Genomic DNA, 18,446 nt, shown 5'->3' on the forward strand with positions numbered 1-18,446 from the left:
ATATAATGACTTAATATCATGTCTCTAGGATTGGGAGAGAGTGAGTGTGGGTGATATTGGCCAATTCATGAGTGGGCGTTGAGGGTGAGTGCACGCTGGGTCAAACAGTAGTTTAATCTCAATAGTTTCCTTTCCTTCATCTGAATTCATGTGGGTTAAAAATCAGAACTGCTGAAAGCAAATACATCCACAATATTGCTTTCACCTGTCCCACGTTTCAGATCAGTGCATTTGAAGCAGAGGAGAGGAAGCCACTGAGGACTATTGAGATACACCCACTGAAGGAGGTTAGCTTCAAGACAGAGTTTGTATCTGTGGGTAGTCTACACTAGCGTTCGACCCAGAACAAGCTCAGATCATTCAATTCTTGTAAGGTGATTTCTGTGACGCTGTTTGTCTCAGAGTCTGACTTATCAGGCTAGACCTAAAGTGTCAGCTAAAACTATCTGGGACTGAGAAGACAGAGATCCGGGAAAGACACACACGTGCTGGCACACAAGTAGATAATAATCAGAAAACACAAAATGTTGTTTTAATGTCAATTTGAAAGTCAATTGAATTATATACACATTAGTTTGTGTTTTAACTCCACATTAGATGATCAACCTCAGGTTCTAGCAGTTATAACTTACTAAGATTCATCGGTCATGTTGCTACATTGTAAAAATACCAGTATTAGGAAATCAACGGGTTGTTTTGCTGTCAACCTGCATTATTATGAAATACTTGACAGGAGTCCTGTTGCTCTTGGCAACAATGCTCACTACAGTCAACAGTGCAGAGGTGGGTGATTCCAGTTGTACATATTATTTGAATATATCGGTGACACAATTTACAGGAAGCCAGAGCTTTATATATGTAGCCATATACAGTATACATGCTAACAGTGAACAGCTGTCCTCACCAGTGCCAGAATGATTCTAACACTGTATAGCTGTCCTCAGCAGTGCCATAATGATTGTAATGCTTTATGGCTGTTCTCAGTAGTGCCAGAATAATTGTAATGCTGAATAGCTGTCCTCAGCAGTCCCAGTGCCGCTGTGACGAGGAGCAGTTGAACATGGAACCGAACTCGGTGGACGACAGCTACCCGACGTGCAGGGAGGAGCTGATGGGGAACATCACCACGGGCGACCTTCTGACCAGGGAACGCCAGGCTAGCCCCTCTTTCTCCACCGCCTGGTCGCAAGCTGAACGCTGCAATGTGACGGTGGCGAACCTCACCGACCTCCATGTCACAGCGCTGACCCTCTACACAAACACATACTGTCACGTTCTTTCAAAATCGAACCCAGAAGCAGACCAGGACAAGGAGAGTAGGAAGAAGGTGAGTATTTATTTACAAGTGAATATGAAGGGGTAGAAATATCCAGGTGGCGTAGCGGGCAGCGGTGGTGAGTTGATGGGAGTGAATAGGTGGGTCCAACGGAGTAGCGGAAACCTCCGACGACCAGGCAGGAATGGGGTAAGTGATCCGGGTGAATAACTGAAGACAGAACAAACGGAGGTAAGTTTAAGGCAAGCAAGACGTAAAAAAACAAAAAACAAATTCAATCAAGCTGGAGGCTGATACGCTGGCACAACATACTGTTAATGGCTAACGATCCGGCAGGGAATGGATGTCAGGTCCGGGCTTATGAAGAGGAGAGATGAGGATCAGGACCAGGTGTGCAGATAGCTGATGGGATACAGGTGCGGGTAATCTGAGATCTCCCAACCAGCTAAATCGCCCGGCAACCAGACAGGGTGCGTTCCAGGACACCGGAAAAAACACTCCAGAACAGAACACAGGCAAAAAACAGACTCAAGAAACGGGATTCGTGACACATACAACCGCACCTTCCCTTTGATCTTTGACGTGGAAGCAAGATCTCTGGGCCCCGACGCAAATGTTTACCGCCAGTACTTCCTGTTCAAGTCCCTCTACTTCTTGCTCCTGATAGGGCGGGAGGAGGCAGAGGCAGAGTCGGAGCAGGATGGGAAGGGCTGCCTGCTGGTGTATGCTGACAGTGGGCGCGGGGACAACTTGCGAGGGGGGTTTGGGGATCAGGTGCGCACCGGGCAATTTGTTCTCGCATCCATGCGGCGGTACAGCTCCAACATTGACCTGACCATCCGGACGTGCCATGGGCACCTGCTGCCCCGCTCGCACCCGTGACACTGCTGCTCCTCTTCAGGCCTCAATGTGCTGGTGCCACCCTACGAGCTGTTCAAAGTGGTGGCGGTTAAGAAGGTACCAAACAAATGGGGAGGTGCTCTGACGTAGCACTTCTACCTGGAGTCTATTGGCACTATGACCAACCTCAACTGGGCTATGACTTCTGCCATGTGACTGGCAAGTCAGTTTGTACAAAGCTCTAAGCCAATAACGTTTGTTTGTTGGAATAATCAATTCATTGATTTTAAGATTTTTCAGTAGACACTACTACCCACTACTCAGAGCCATAAACATGGATTGCAATCATCACTTTCTCTTTCTCTACATATAAAACACTCAAACCTACCTTCTTAATGTACCTATACACCTCTCTAAACTCGAAATCCCTCAACAGTCTCTGCAGTGGCAATTTGGTATATGTGGCAGTACAGTCCCTGGTGATGTCTCCCTAGTAGACCATTCATACAGTATTGATGTCTTTCTAGTAGACCTGCCAGTGTCTGTCAGTGTCTGTCCCCCAATACCGTCTGCATCCAAAAGCTCCACATATTGATTCGGCGCATCCAACTCAAATGTTACATTTCCCTAAACACTTCCCTCTCCATCTCCCAGCCTGCCCAAAGCATGTCCATCAGCTCCCAGCATTGGTCGGGTTCCTGCAGGAACCCCCACCGGGACTCGGAGGCCAGGTAGCGTCGGACCTCCCTGCCCAGCGAGGCGTCCCCTAGCTCCCGCAGACCGCGGAAAAGCACCAGTGTGGTCTGAGGGTAAGGCTCAGCCTCGATCGCCTGCTTAATGTACTCCGCTATGATTTCTGTGATCCCCTTGGAGCCTGTGATCTTTAAACCTTTTCCTAGACATGCTAGATCTAAGAGAGTCTGGTTGAGAGGCCAAAGAGGAAGAGGTCATAAGGTCCGTGCGTGTTCCGTAAAACCCTGTACATGGAGCATCTGTGGAGGTCTAAAATAGTTGCTCTCCTGAACGTCCCTTTCAATCGATCAAAGAGTGTAGTAGGTTGGAGTAGTAGGTTTCTCCTTTTATTTGTGTAGGTGAGAAACACTTGCAGGGCAGCTAGGTAGTGTTGAATGTCTGTGTATGCTAAGCGGTACATTTCCATCAGGTACATCTCGCACCCTGCGATGAGCGGCCTACACAACCTGTGGAATGTGGAACTTTGAGAGACGACGATTCCGCATACCTTCACATCGCTCTTGCTGAATATGAGGCTTCCTCTCTCCTGTTGTAGAAAAGCCAGCTTCCTTGCTTACGAACAACCTTTGATTGATTCTAAGTGTTCACCATTTTGATCGTTCTTCAAACCGATCCGAACAAACAAAAAGTGAACATATAGTTGCGTCAGAGTGTCTATCTCAATACACTCTCCTGCCTCAGTGTTTTCTAAAATGGCTGCCAACACCTCACAGCACAACGGTGTTTGGCACAGGATGCAGAGGTTCCGTGATGACTCTAGGGCAATAGCTTTCATGACTAGGGCGATAGCTTTGTGGCACCAGACTCTGATCGCCAAACCTCTTTCAAAAGAACTCCCTCTTCTGGGTGTCGTCAAAGCACCGTATCTCCCTTAAAACATCTTGTCAATAGGGGGAGCTGTTAGCACTTTGTAATAATGACGTTCCCAAATTAAACTGCCTCCTACTCAATTCTTGCTCGTACAATATGCATATTATTATTACTATTGGATAGAAAACACTCTCTAGTTTCTAAAACCGTTTGAATTATATCTGTGAGTGAAACAGAACTGGACTTAGAGCAATTTTCCTATGTGTATGTGAGAATGCCAAATCTTGCAAGCTGCTCTGAGACCTGTGTATAAATCTGCCTGTCTTCTATTGGTTGAGATGCACTGCATACGCCTTCCCCTGGATGTTAGCGAATGGGGAGACTTGAAATGGAGTCTCTACGTAGATCTCAAAGGTTATAAATCACTTGGCAAGAACGTGTCTGTTCTTTTTCCTCTTCGCTCTGACACACTGAGGACCTTGGCATATTGTACTAGAACCATCGGTTATAGATCTTAGAAATTTCCGGCTGTGTTTTTATTCGATATAGGCTTTAAAGACATCATAATCTTGTTATTTTAAACCGAATTATATCAGTTTATGTTAGTATATTGCGATTTTCGGGTATTTCATTTCCTGGCGTTCTAGGGGGTTGGGTATCTCTCTCTCTCATGCTAATGTTTACTGCTAATTGCAACGTTGAAGAGGACGTTATACAACCTAGCAACGATTCTTTTGGACAAAGGACACCTTTCCCAAGATTCTGATGAGAGTTCATCAAAAAGTAAGAACTATTTATGCTGATAATTCGTTGTTCTGTTGAAAAATGTCAAATGCATGAGCCGCCATTAATTGCAGTGCAGCCTCGCTTTATCGCACGCTGTATTTTGAAGTAACGTTAATTTTAAAAATGTAATTCAGCGATTGCATTAAGAACTAATTTGTCTTTCAATTGCTGTCCAATGTGTATTTTTTAGTCAAGTTTTGGAATAGTTACTGATTAGAATAGGTGCCTCTCCAAAGATTTCTCCTGACATTTTCTGTGCAGCTTTGCTACTTTTCTCATTGTATAACCACGATTTGTGGCGCTAAATATGCACATTTTTGAACAAACTCTATATGCATTGTGTAATATGATGTTATAGGACTGTCATCTGAAGAATTCTGAGAAGGTTAGTGAAAAAATTAATATATTTTGGTGGTTTATACGTTATCGCTATTTTGGCTTGAATCAATGCTGTTGTGATGTTTGCTATGTTGTAAGCTAATATAACGCTATATTGTGTTTTCGCTGTAAAACACTTAGAAAATCTGAAATATTGGCTGGATTCACAAGATCTGTGTCTTTCATTTGCTGTATGCTGTGTATTTTTAAGAAATGTTTTATGAGTAATTAGCTAATACACGATGGTCTCTGTAGTTATTCTAGTTGCTTTGGTGAGAGTTGTGATGGTGACTGCAATGGTAAACTATGATTTATACCTGAAATATGCACATTTTTCTAACAAAACATATTTATTGTATAGCATATGTTATCAGACTGTCATCTGATGAGGTTGTTTCTTGGTTAGTGGCTATTTATATCTTTATTTGGTCGAATTTGTGATAGCTACTGATGCAGTAAGAAAAGGGTGGAGTAAAAAAAGTGGTGTCTTTTGCTAACGTGGTTAGCTAATAGATTTACATATTGTGTCTTCCCTGTAAAACATTTTAAAAATCAGAAATGATGGCTGGATTCACAAGATGTGTAACTTTCATCTGGTGTCTTGGACTTGTGATTTAATGATATTTAGATGCTACTATTTACTTGTGACGCTATGCTAGCCTATGCTAGTCAGCTTTTTTTACTGATGGGGGTGCTCCCGGACCCGGGTTTGTGAGGAAGTAGAGGTTAAGCACCGTTGTCGGGGGAGGAAGTTGATGGGGATGAACCTGGCGGCCGCAGGCCTGGTGATCACCCAGACGTAGGCAGAGGGAAGAAGCAGCTGACACCAGATGAGGTTCGCTAGGAGGATGGGCAAAGGCCTTATTCATGTCAGACTCCACTGATATGCTTCCAAGTTCCAGGGGAAGGTTGAATTGGTCCAAATTGTCCAAGATGTAGACCACCTTAGACCGACTCAGATCCAGACTGGGGTTCTCACTCTCCGACGTCATGGACAAGTGGAAGTGGCTGATGAGGCCACTCAGACTGAAGCTCCGGTCTATCAGCCAATTGAGTTCACTGAAGGGAAAGACAAAACAAGAAGTCGACTTCCTGATTGGCTCTGTCCTGGGCTCAGTTCAAAACAAACTTCTGGACACTCGCCGTCTTCCCTGAGCCTGCGGGTCCCTTTGTCAGGACGTTTTTTTGCTTGAGGCCGATCCGGAGATAGCGGTGGTTTGAAGATATCGTCAAGCTTGATCGTTACTTCCTCATTAGCAGTAGGCATATCTGATGGTGACCTTATGGTTCGCGTGGCAGCATGCCTATCGTTGTGCCATTGGACGTTGCCCTCGGTGATGAGGAGTTCAACGTAGGAGTGTGTGAGGCACTGGCTCCGCACCTCTTGTCCTGCTGGGGTTCCATCACACAATGACACGCACCTCCCTCTCAGCTCTGATTGGAGCTTCTCTCTGACTCCTCCCGCTGCTGACACACACACACACACACACACACACACACACACACACACACACACACACACACACACACACACACACACACACACACACACACACACACACACACACACACACACACACACACACACACACACACAGAGAGAGAATTCAGATTAGATTGTTTAGGAATTTTTGCAGGTGTACAAGTATGTATGCATGCCTATAAGAGAGAAGCATTCTGAATGAAACTATTTCTATTATTGTCTCTAGTGCACTTTTTTATTTTTAAATTGAACCTTTATTTAATTAGGCAAGTCAGTTAAAAACCTCTCTAGGGTACGTGAGACGTTAGCGTCCCACCTCTTCAACAGCCAGTGAAACTGCCTGGCGCCAAATTCAAATACAGAAATACTCATTATAAAAATTCTAAACACAAAACATATTTTACATAGGTTTAAAGATTAACTTCTTGTGAATCCAACCCGTTGTCAGATTTAAAAAATGCTTTACGGCGAAAGCATACCATACGATTATTTGAGAACATAGCCCAGCAGACAAATCATTACAAACAGTAACTAGCCAAGTAGAAGAGTTACACAAGTCAGAAATAGAGATAAAATGAATCCCTTACCTTTGATGATCTTCATGTGGTTGCACTCAGCAGACATTCATTTACTCAATAAATGTTCCTTTTGTTCGATAAAGTCTCTTTATATCCAAAAACCTCTGGATTTGTTCTGCGCGTTTTCTTCAGTAATCCACAGGCTCAAACGCAGTCAAAACAGGCAGACAAAAAATCCAAATTGTATCCGTAAAGTTCATAGAAGCATGTCAAACGATGTTTATATTCAATCCTCAGGTTGTTTTTAGCCTAAATAATCGATAATATTTCAACCGGACAATAACATTGTCAATATAAAAGGTAAACAAGAAAGGCACTCTCTCGGTCGTGCGCATGAAAAAGCTCTGGAACACTTTAGGGTCCACTCATTCAGACTGCTCTTCCTCAATTTTCAGAATACAAGCCTGAAACAATTTCTAAAGACTGTTGACAACTAGTGGAAGGCATAGGAACTGCAATTTGAGTCCTAAGTCAATGGATACTGTAATGGCATTGAATAGAAAACTACAAAACCAACAAAAAAAACTACTTCCCGAATAGATTTTTCTCCGGTTTTCGCCTGCCAAATCAGTTCTGTTATACTCACAGACACTATTTTAACAATTTTGGAAACTTTATTGTTCTCTATCCAAATCTACCAGTTATATGCATATCATATCTGCTGGGTCCGAGAAGCCGGCAGTTTAATTTGGGCATGCTTTTCATCCAAAATTCCGAATGCTGATGGCCTACTGTACTTAGCTCTAAATGTTGTGTGCACAGTGAGATGAGCTACAGAAGCAATGTCAATAGGAAGTAGATTCAGTATTTAATTCCAGGCATATGAAAATAATGAAGAGATACAGTATTACACTTGCTCCTCTGAGTAAGGGCTGTATGTTCTTCCTCGGTGTGTGGGAAGGTCTCCCCCTGTTGGCCAGAATCCTCCATCGCAGTCTGATGTCACAATCAAATCAAGTTTATTTTATATAGCCCTTCGTACATCAGCTAATATCTCAAAGTGCTGTACAGAAACCCAGCCTAAAACCCCAAACAGCAAGCAATGCAGGTGTAGAAGCATGGCGGCTAGGAAAAACTCCCGAGAAAGGCCAAAACCTAGAAAGAAACCTGGAGAGGAACAAGGCTATGAGGGGTGGCCAGTCCTCTTCTGGCTGTGCCGGGTGGAGATTATAACAGAACATGGCCAAGATGTTCAAATGTTCATAAATGACCAGCATGGTCAAATAATAATCAGGAGTAAATGTCAGTTGGCTTTTCCAAGCCGATCATTAAGAGTATCTCTACCGCTCCTGCAGTCTCTAGAGAGTTGAAAACAGCAGGTCTGGGACAGGTAGCACGTCCGGTGGACAGGTCAGGGTTCCATAGCTGCATGCAGAACAGTTAAAACTGGAACAGCAGCAAGGCCAGGTGGACTGGGGACAGCAAGGAGTCATCATGCCGGGTAGTCCTGACGCATGGTCCTAGGGCTCAGGTCCTCCGAGAGAGAGAAAGAAAGAGAGAAGGAGAGAATTAGAGAGAGCATACTTAAATTCACAAACATAATTTTTTTAAATTCCCACAGGACACCGGATAAGACAGGAGAAGTACTCCAGATATAACCAACTGACCCTAGCCCCCCGACACAAACTACTGCAGCATAAATACTGGAGGGTGAGACAGGAGGGGTCAGGAGACACTGTGGCCCCATCCGATGATACCCCCGGACAGGGCCAAACAGGAAGGATATAACCCCACCCACTTTGCCAAAGCACAGCCCCCACACCACTAGAAGGATATCTTCAACCACCAACTTACCATCCTGAGACAAGGCCAAGTATAGCCCACAAAGATCTCCACCACAGCACAAACCAAGGGGGGCGCCAACCCAGACAGGAAGATCACGTCAGTAACTCAACCCACTCAAGTGACGCACCCCTCCTAGGGACGGCATGAAAGAGCACCAGTAAGCCAGTGACTCAGCCCCTGTAATAGGGTTTGAGGCAGAGAATCCCAGTGGAGAGAGGGGAACCGGCCAGGCAGAGACTGCAAGGGCGGTTCGTTGCTCCAGAGCCTTCCGTTCACCTTCACACTCCTGGGCCAGACTACACTCAATCATATGACCTACTGAAGAGATAAGTCTTCAGTAAAGACTTAACCTTTCACGAGCCTCTACCCCGGGTCCGGGTGCACCCCCCCCCCCCCCCCCCCCCCAACACACGGATTAGCATCGCTAGCATAGCGTCACAATTAAATAGTAGCATCTAAATATCACTAAATCACAAGTCCTAGACACCTAATGAAAGATACAGATCCTGTGAATAAAGCCACCATTTCAGATTTTTAAAATGTTTTACAGGGAAGACACAATATGTAAATCTATTAGCTAAACACGTTAGCAAAAATTGTTGTCCACCATTTTCTCTCAACACCAGTAGCTATCACCAATTCGGCTAAACTAAGATATTGATAGCCACTAACCAAGAAAAAAGCTCATCAGATGACAGTCTGATAACATATTTATGGTATAGGATAGGTTTTGTTAGAAAAATGTGCATATTTCAGGTAGATATCATAGTTTACAATTGCACCCACCGTCACAAATGGACTAGAATAAATACAATGAGCAACGTGTTTACCTAATTACTAATCATCAAACATTTCGTAAAAATACACAGCATACACTAATCGAAAGACACAGATCCTGTGAATACAGACAATATTTCAGATTTTCTAAGTGTCTTACAGCGAAAACACAATAAATCGTTATATTAGCCATATATGCAAATGTTACCAGAGCATTGATTCTAGCCAAAGAGAGCGATAACGTAAACATCGCCAAAATATATTAATTTTTTCACTAACCTTCTCAGAATTCTTCAGATGACACTCCTGTAACATCACATTACAACATACATATACAGTTTGTTCGAAAATGTGCATATTTAGCCACCAAAATCATGGTTAGACAATGAGAAAAGTAGCCCAGCTGGTCAGAAAATGTCCTGCGCCATATTAGACAGTGATCTAGTCGTATACATAAATACTCATAAACGTGACAAAAAAATATAGGGTGGACAGCGATTGATAGACAATTTAATTCTTAATACAATCGCTGATATACATTTTTAAATTATCCTTACTTTTCAATACAGTTTGCGCCAAGCGAAGCTACGTCTAACAAGATGGCGTCCTAAGCCATTAACATTTTTCGACAGAAACACGATTTATCATAATAAATTGTTCCTACTTTGAGCTGTTCTTCCATCAGAATCTTGGGCAAAGAATCCTTTCTTGGGTCTAATCGTCTTTTGGTCGAAAGCTGTCCTCTTGCCATGTAGAAATGCCCATTGCGTTCGGCATGAGCTGGAACCGTGCCCAGAGATTCACAGTGTCTCAGAAATAAATGTCCCAAAATTCGCACTAAACGGATATAAATTGCTATAAAACGGTTTAAATTAACTACCTTATGATGTTTTTAACTCCTATAACGAGTAAAAACATGACCTGAGAAATATTACTGGTCTACTAATGCTTGGAAAGTGAACGGGTCGGTGTCCACCGTGCGTCCGGCGCAGCTGGAAAGGAGTTCCTACCTACACGTGTTTTTGTTTTATAGTGGCTGTGATTGGGCAATCGATACCATTCAAATCGTCATCACGTAAAGGCATCCAGGGGAAGACGTAAGCAGTGTCCGTATCCTTATAGCATTCACAGTGGCCTTTAAACTGACTCCAGATCAGGGGCCAAAATGTGCGAAATCTGACTCCATGTCAGGGAAATTGCTGTAGAATGAGTTCTGTTCCACTCAGAGACAAAATTCCAACGCCTATAGAAACCAGAGACTGTTTTCTATCCAATAATAGTAATTATATGCATATTGTATGATAAAGAATTTAGTAGGAAGCCGTTTAATCTGTAATGCAATTATGCTAAGAGAAAACAGCACCCCCTGTAGTCGCAAGAAGTTAATACAATCGCTGAATTACATTTTTTAAATTATCCTGTTAGGGGGGCAGCCCGTCACCGGTACACTTATGACAACATCCAGCTCAGGTGCAGGGCGCGAAATTCAAAATATATTTTTTTTTAAATATTTAACTTTCACACATTAACAAGTCCAATACAGCATTTGAAAGATAAACATCTTGTCAATCCAGCCAACATGTCCGATTTAAAAAAAATGTTTTACAGAGAAAACACCACATATATTTATGTTAGCTCACCACCAAATAAAAGAGGACAGACATTTTTCACAGCACAAGTAGGATTCAAGTAGCATGCACAAGCCAACCTAACTAACCTAGAACCAACCTAAACAACCTAGAAAAAACTACCTCAGATGACAGTCCTATAACATGTTACACAATAAATCTATGTTTTGTTCAAAAAATTTGCATATTTTAGCTATAAATCAGTTTTACATTACTGCTCCCATCATAGCTACAGTCTGAAATCGCACTGGAGTAGCCAGAGAAAATACAGACACCAACGTCAACTACTCAGACACCTCATAAAACATTTCAGAAAAATATATGGTGGATAGCTAATGAAAGACAAAGATCGTGTGAATAGAGCCAATATTTCCGATTTTTGAAGTGTTTTACAGCGAAAACACAATATATCGTTATATTAGCTTACTACATTAGCTAGCATACGGCAGCATTGATTCTAGTCAAACGGTAGCATAGCACAGTTCGACAGATGTATGAAAAAGCATCCCAAATTGGGTCCTTATCTTTGTTGATATTCCATCAGAATGTTGTAAAGGGGTCCATTGTCCAGTACAGTCTTTGTTTGGGTTCCAGAACAAACTATTTCCCTCTTGTATTAGCAAGCACACTGGCCGTGCGGCGCTAACCTCTCTTTCTTCAAACAATTCCTGCGTCGCATCACGTCTAAAGTCCAGAATAAATTTCAATAATATAATTAAACTATATTGAAAAAACATACCTTAGGATGATTTTGTGACATGTATCAAATAATATCGTAGCCAGAGCTCATATTCACCTTTAACGAGCGTTTTCCAGGAGCCGAGTCCATATTCTACTTCGTGACCAGAAAAAAAAATTAAGTGTGCAGGTCTCACTCCAAGATGTTGTGTTCAGTCCCTGGACGAGATATTCAACTGCTTTCTTCTCTCACTTCCGCATTACACCCAGAGGAAGGCGTATGACGTGTTTCTACAGTCCTAAGTGACATGACCTTTTATAGACAAGCTCTTAAAGAGAGACATCGCATTTAGAAATCTCAATTCCGGATAGGAAATGGGCTGTAAAAATAGTTCTGTTCCACTTAGAGAAATAATTCAAACGTTTTTAGAAACTAGAGACTGTTTTCTATCCAATTAGTAGTAGATATATTCACATTGTAAGAGCAAAAATTGATTAAGACGCCGTTTGAAAATGTGCACATATTTTCCAGTTTTTCAATATTCACCCTGCAGCCATAAGAAGTTATCCTTACTTTTAAATACAGGTTGCGCCAAGCGAAGCTATACCAAACAAAATGGCGGCATAAGCGTTTAACATTTTTCGACAGAAACACGATTTATCATCATAAATTGTTCTTACTATGAGCTGTTCTTCCATCAGAATCTTGGGCAATGAATCCTTTCTCCGGTCTAATCGTCTTTTGGTCGAAAGATGTCCTCTTGCCATATAGAAATGACCACTAACGTTCGGCATGAACTGGAAACGTGCCCAGCGGTTCAAAGTGCATCAGAAAGAAATGCCTCAAAATCGCACTAAACGGATATAAATTGCTATAAAACGGTTTAAATTAACTACCTTATGATGTTTTTAACACCTATAACGAGTAAAAACATGACCGAAGAAATATTACTGGCTAAACTAAAGCTTGGAAAGAGAGCAGGTCCGATGTCCATCGTGCATCAGGTGCAGCAGGAAAAGGACGCTACTTCCACCTTGTGCTCTTTTATACAGGCCCTGATTGCGCAATCGACTCCATTCAAAGCGTCACCACGTACTGACATCCAGGGGAAGACGTAAGCAGTGTTTGTATCCTCATAGCATTTACAGGGACCTTAAAACCGACCCCAGATCAGGGGCCAAGATTTCTGAAATCTGACTCCCTGTCAGGAAAAGTGCTGTAGAAGGAGTTCTGTTTCACTCAGAGACAAAATTCCTTATAGAAACTAGAGAGTGTTTTCTATCCAATAATATTAATAATATGCATATTGTACGAGCAAGAATTGAGTAGGAAGCCGTTTAATCTGGAGCCCGATTTATGCTAAGTCGAAACAGCACCCCCTATATTCGCAAGAAGATAACATGTTATTCAATAAATCTATGTTTTGTTCGAAAAATGTGCATATTTCAGGTATAAATCATAGTTTACATTGCAGCTACAATCAGAAATTGCACCGAAAGCAGACAGAATAATTACAGACACCAACGTCAAATACCTAAATACTCATCATAAAACATTTCTGAAAAATACATAGTGTACAGCAAATGAAAGACAGGCATCTTGTGATTCCAGCCAATATTTCCGATTTCTTAAGTGTTTTACAGCGAAAACACAATATAGCGTTATATTAGCTTACCACAATAGCCAGAAACACAAGCCATTTCCCAGTAGCAAAAGTTAGCGATCGTAACAAACCAGCAAAAGATATATAATTTTTGACTAACCTTGATAAGCTTCATCAGATGACAGTCCTATAACATCAGGTTATACATACACTTATGTTTTGTTCGAAAATGTGCATATTTAGAGCTTAAATCAGTGGTTATACATTGTGCTAACGTAGCATCTTTTTCCCACAACGTCCGGATATTTTTCTGACACTTTTTCTGACATATTCTGACCAAATAGCTATTCATAAACATAACAAAAAAATACATGTTGTATAGGAAATTATGGATCCATTAGTTCTTAATGAAATCGCAGTGTTAGAATTCTAAAAAATAACTTCATTACGACATCCAGCTTTGGTATAGCTAGAGTACCCGAAAGTTGGGCGCCGACGACTAGTTCACATGTACGACAGATATATGAAATAGCATCATAAAATGTTTCTTACTTTTGCTGATCTTCCATCAGAATGTTGGACAAGGGGTCCTTTGTCAAGAACAATCGTTGTTTGGATTTAGAACGTCCATTTAACCTCTTGATTTAGCAAGCACACTAGCCAAGTGGCGCGAATCTCTCCATGTCAACAAACGGAAGAGAACGGAACACAGCAAAACTCCCAAAAAATTTCAATAATCTGATGAAACTATATTGAAAAAACATACTTTACGATGATATGGTCACATGTATCAAATAAAATCAAAGCCGGAGATAGTAGTCGCCTATAACGGCAGCTAAACAGAAGGCAAATCCAGGTCCCTCTTCGCGCTCTCCAGAAAACAAGAAATGGGGGACACGTCATACAAAGAGCTTGTATTCCACTTCAGACCAAGATAAACACTAAATTTCTTCTCTCACCGCCTCATGACATCCAGGGGAAGGTCTATGAAGTGCATGTATACTAATATATATTATGCCCATTTATAGGCAGGAAGTAGAACAGAGCCTCGATTTCAGACTTTCCACTTCCTGGTCAGGAAGTTTGTGCCAAATGAGTTCTGTTTGACTCACAGATAAAATTCAAATGGTTTTAGAAGCTAGAGAGTGTTTTCTATCCAATAGTAATAATAATATGCATATTGTACGAGCAAGAATTGAGTACGAGGCCGTTTGAAATGGGCACCTTTTATCTGGCTACTAAATACTGCCCCTTCAGCCCAAACAGGTTAATGCTATCGCCGTGTTAGAATTCTAAAAATAACTTCATTACGACATCCAGCTTAGGTATAGAGAGAGAGTACCCAAAAGCTGGGCGCAAACGACTAGCACAACATGTTCGACAGATATATGAAATAGCATCATAAAATGGGTCCTATTTTTGCTGATCTTTCATCAGAATGTTGTACAAGGGGGCCTTTGTCGGGAACAATCGCTGTTTGGATTTAGAACGGCCTTTTTCCCTCTCGATTTAGCAAGCACACTTGCCAAGTGCCGCGAATCTCTCCATGTCAACAAACGGAAGAGAACGGAACACGGCAAAACGCCCGAAAAAAATTCAATAATCTGATTAAACTATATTGAAAAAACATACTTTACGATGATATTGTCACATGTATCAAATAAAATCAAAGCCGGAGATATTAGTCGTCCATAACGACAGCTTATCAGAAGGCAAATCCAGGTCCCTTGACGCGCTCTCCAGAAAACAGGAAACTGGTGACACGTCATACAAAGAGCTATTATACGAGCCCAGATCAAGTTACACACTCAATTTCTTCTCTCACTCCTTGTCGACATCTAGTGGAAGACGTATGAAGTGCATCTAAACGAATAAATATCAAGGACTTTATTAATAGGCAGCCCCTAGAAGAGAGCATCGATTTCAGATTTTCCACTTCCTGTCAGGAAGTTTGCTGCAAAAGGAGTTCTGTTTTACTCACAGATATAATTCAAACGGTTTTAGAAACTAGAGAGTGTTTTCTATCCAATAGTAATAATAATATGCATATTGTACAAGCAAGAATTGAGTACCAGGCCGTTTGAAATGGGCACCTTTTATCCGGCTACTCAATACTGCCCCTGCAGCCCAAACAGGTTAAGATCCACAACATTTATTCCATGGGACAAAACTAGGTCCAGAGTATGACTGTGGCAGTGAGTAGGTCCAGAGACATGTTGGACAAAACCCAATGAGTCGATGATGGCTCCAAAAGCCTTTTGGAGTGGGTCTGTGGACTTTTCCATATGAATATTAAAATCACCAAAAATTTGAATATTATCTGCTATGACTACAAGGTCTGATAGGAATTCAGGGAACTCAGTGAGGAACGCTGTATATGGCCCAGGAGGCCTGTAAACAGTAGCTATAAAAAGTGATTGAGTAGGCTGCATAGATTTCATGACTAGAAGCTCAAAAGACGAAAACGTCATTTTTTTGTTTGTAAATTGAAATTTGCTATCGTAGATGTTAGCAACACCTTCGCCTTTGCGGGATGCACGGGGGATATGGTCACTAGTGTAACCAGGAGGTGAGGCCTCATTTAACACAGTAAATTCATCAGGCTTAAGCCATGTTTCAGTCAGGCCAATCACATCAAGATTATGATCAGTGATTAGTTCATTGACTATAATTGCCTTTGTAGTGAGGGATCTAACATTAAGTAGCCCTATTTTGAGATGTGAGGTATCACGATCTCTTTCAATAATGGCAGGAATGGAGCAGGTCTTTATCCTAGTGAGATTGCTAAGGCGAACACCGCCATGTTTAGTTTTGCCCAACCTAGGTCGAGGCAGAGACACAGTCTCAATCTGTAGGGTTGGTCTGGGATACACTTGTGATTTCCTCCCGGAAGAGATTCACAGCAGGGTTGGGCTCAATTCAGCATGCTCTTGAATACAGGGTGGGAGTCATGTTTTGGCTGTTAAAACCTGTTAAGGCTAGGGGGTGCTGTTGTCACTATTTATGGAAATCGTGTAATTTTTGAAACGGCTTCCTACAAAATTCCTGATCGTACAATATGCATATTATTATTATTATTGGATAGAAAACAGTCTATAGTTTCTATAGGCGTTGAAATTTTGTCTCTAAGTGGAACAGAACTCATTCTACAGCAATTTCCCTGACATGGAGTCAGATTTCACACATTTTGGCCCCTGTTCTGGAGTCAGTTTTAAGGCCACTGTTATTCCTATGAGTATACGGACACTGCTTACGTCTTCCCCTGGATGCCTTTACGTGATGACGATTTGAATGGTGTCGATTGCGCAATCACAGGCACTATAAATGAAAAAACCCTGTAGGTAGGAACTCTTTTCTTGGTGCGTCATGCGCGCGGAGGATACCGACCTACTGTTTTTCCAAGCATTAGTGTAGCCAGTTATATTTCTCCGGTCATATTTTTACTCGTTATAGGAGTTAAAAACATCATAAGGTAGTTAATTTAAAGCGTTTTATAGCAATTTATATCCGTTTAGTGCGATTTTGGGACATTTATTTCTGAGCCAATGTGAATCTCTGGGCACCGTTCCAGTTCATGCCGAACGCAATGTGCATTTCTGCATGGCAAGAGGACAGCTTTCGACCAAAAGACGATTAGACCCAAGAAAGGATTCTTTGCCCAAGATTCTGATGGAAGAACAGCTCAAAGTAGGAACAATTTATTATGATAAATCGTGTTTCTGTCGAAAAATGTTAGTGGCTTAGGACGCCATTGTTTTTGACTTAGCTTCGCTTGGCGCAAATTGTATTGAAAAGTAATGATAATTAAAAAAATGTAATTCCGTGATTGTATTAAGAATTAAATTGTCTATCAATCGCTGTCCACCCTATATTTTTTAGTCACGTTTATGAGTATTTATGTATACGACTAGATCACTGTCTAATATGGCGCACAAACATTTTCTGACCAGCTGGGCTACTTTTCTCATTGTCTAACCATGATTTTGGTGGCTAAATATGCACATTTTCGAACAAACTGTATATGTATGTTGTAATGTGATGTTACATGAGTGTCATCTGAAGGATTCTGAGAAGGTTAGTGAAAAAATTAATATATTTTGGCGATGTTTACGTTATCGCTCTCTTTGGCTAGAATCAATGCTGGGGTAATGTTTGCACATGTGCTATGCTAATATAACGATTTATTGTGTTTTCGCTGTAAGACACTTAGAAAATCTGAAATATTGTCTGTATTCACAGGATCGGTGTCTTTCGATTAGTGTATGCTGTGTATTTTTACGAAATGTTTGATGATTAGTAGTTAGGTATACACGTTGCTCATTGTAATTATTCTAGTCCATTTGTGACGGTGGGTGCAATTTTAAACTATGCCATCTACCTGAAATATGCACATTTTTCTAACAAAACCTATCCTATACCATAAATATGTTATCAGACTGTCATCTGAGGAGGTTTTTTCTTGGTTGGTGGCTATCAATATCTTAGTTTAGCCGAATTGGTGATAGCTACTGGTGTTGGTGGACAAAGAAAAAATGGTGGATTATGCTAATGTGTTTAGCTAATAGATTTACATCTTTACATATTGTGTCTTCCCTGTAAAACATTTTAAAAATCGGACATGTTGGCTGGATTCACAAGATCTGTGTCTTTCATTAGCTGTATTGGACTTTAATGTGTGAAAGTTAAATATTTAAAAAATATATATTTTTTGAATTTCGCGGCTCTGCCTTTTCAGTGGGGGTGGGGGGGGGTGCGCCGCTAGCGGCACCCCAGTCCTAGACAGGTTAAATGTACTAAATGGGAATACAATAGAAATGTCAACTTTCAAATGGTACCTCAAAAGATGGTTGGAGGGTCACATCAGAGAACGCTGACCCGAATGGGTCAGTTGTTTTAAATGATACTGTCAATCTTCCATAGGAAACAGGGTTGGGCTCAATTCAGAATTGAATTGAGAATGTCTGATAAATTCCAATTAAATTATTGAATTTGAATTGAATACCAATTGAAGTAGTAAACAGAATATGGAATTGAATTAAAGGAAAAAGAATTTAATTCAGAGAAATGAAA

General features: G+C 41.3%; 1 pseudogene; it reads left to right on the plus strand.

Annotated features, from left to right (window-relative positions):
* Positions 1 to 717: 717 nt before the first annotated feature.
* LOC129854797 (ecto-ADP-ribosyltransferase 4-like) lies at positions 718 to 2,332 on the plus strand (annotated as a pseudogene).
* The last annotated feature ends 16,114 nt before the right edge of the window (positions 2,333 to 18,446 follow it).

The sequence above is a fragment of the Salvelinus fontinalis genome, chromosome 5 (genome assembly GCF_029448725.1).
Source record: "Salvelinus fontinalis isolate EN_2023a chromosome 5, ASM2944872v1, whole genome shotgun sequence".
Taxonomy (NCBI): Eukaryota; Metazoa; Chordata; class Actinopteri; order Salmoniformes; family Salmonidae; genus Salvelinus; species Salvelinus fontinalis.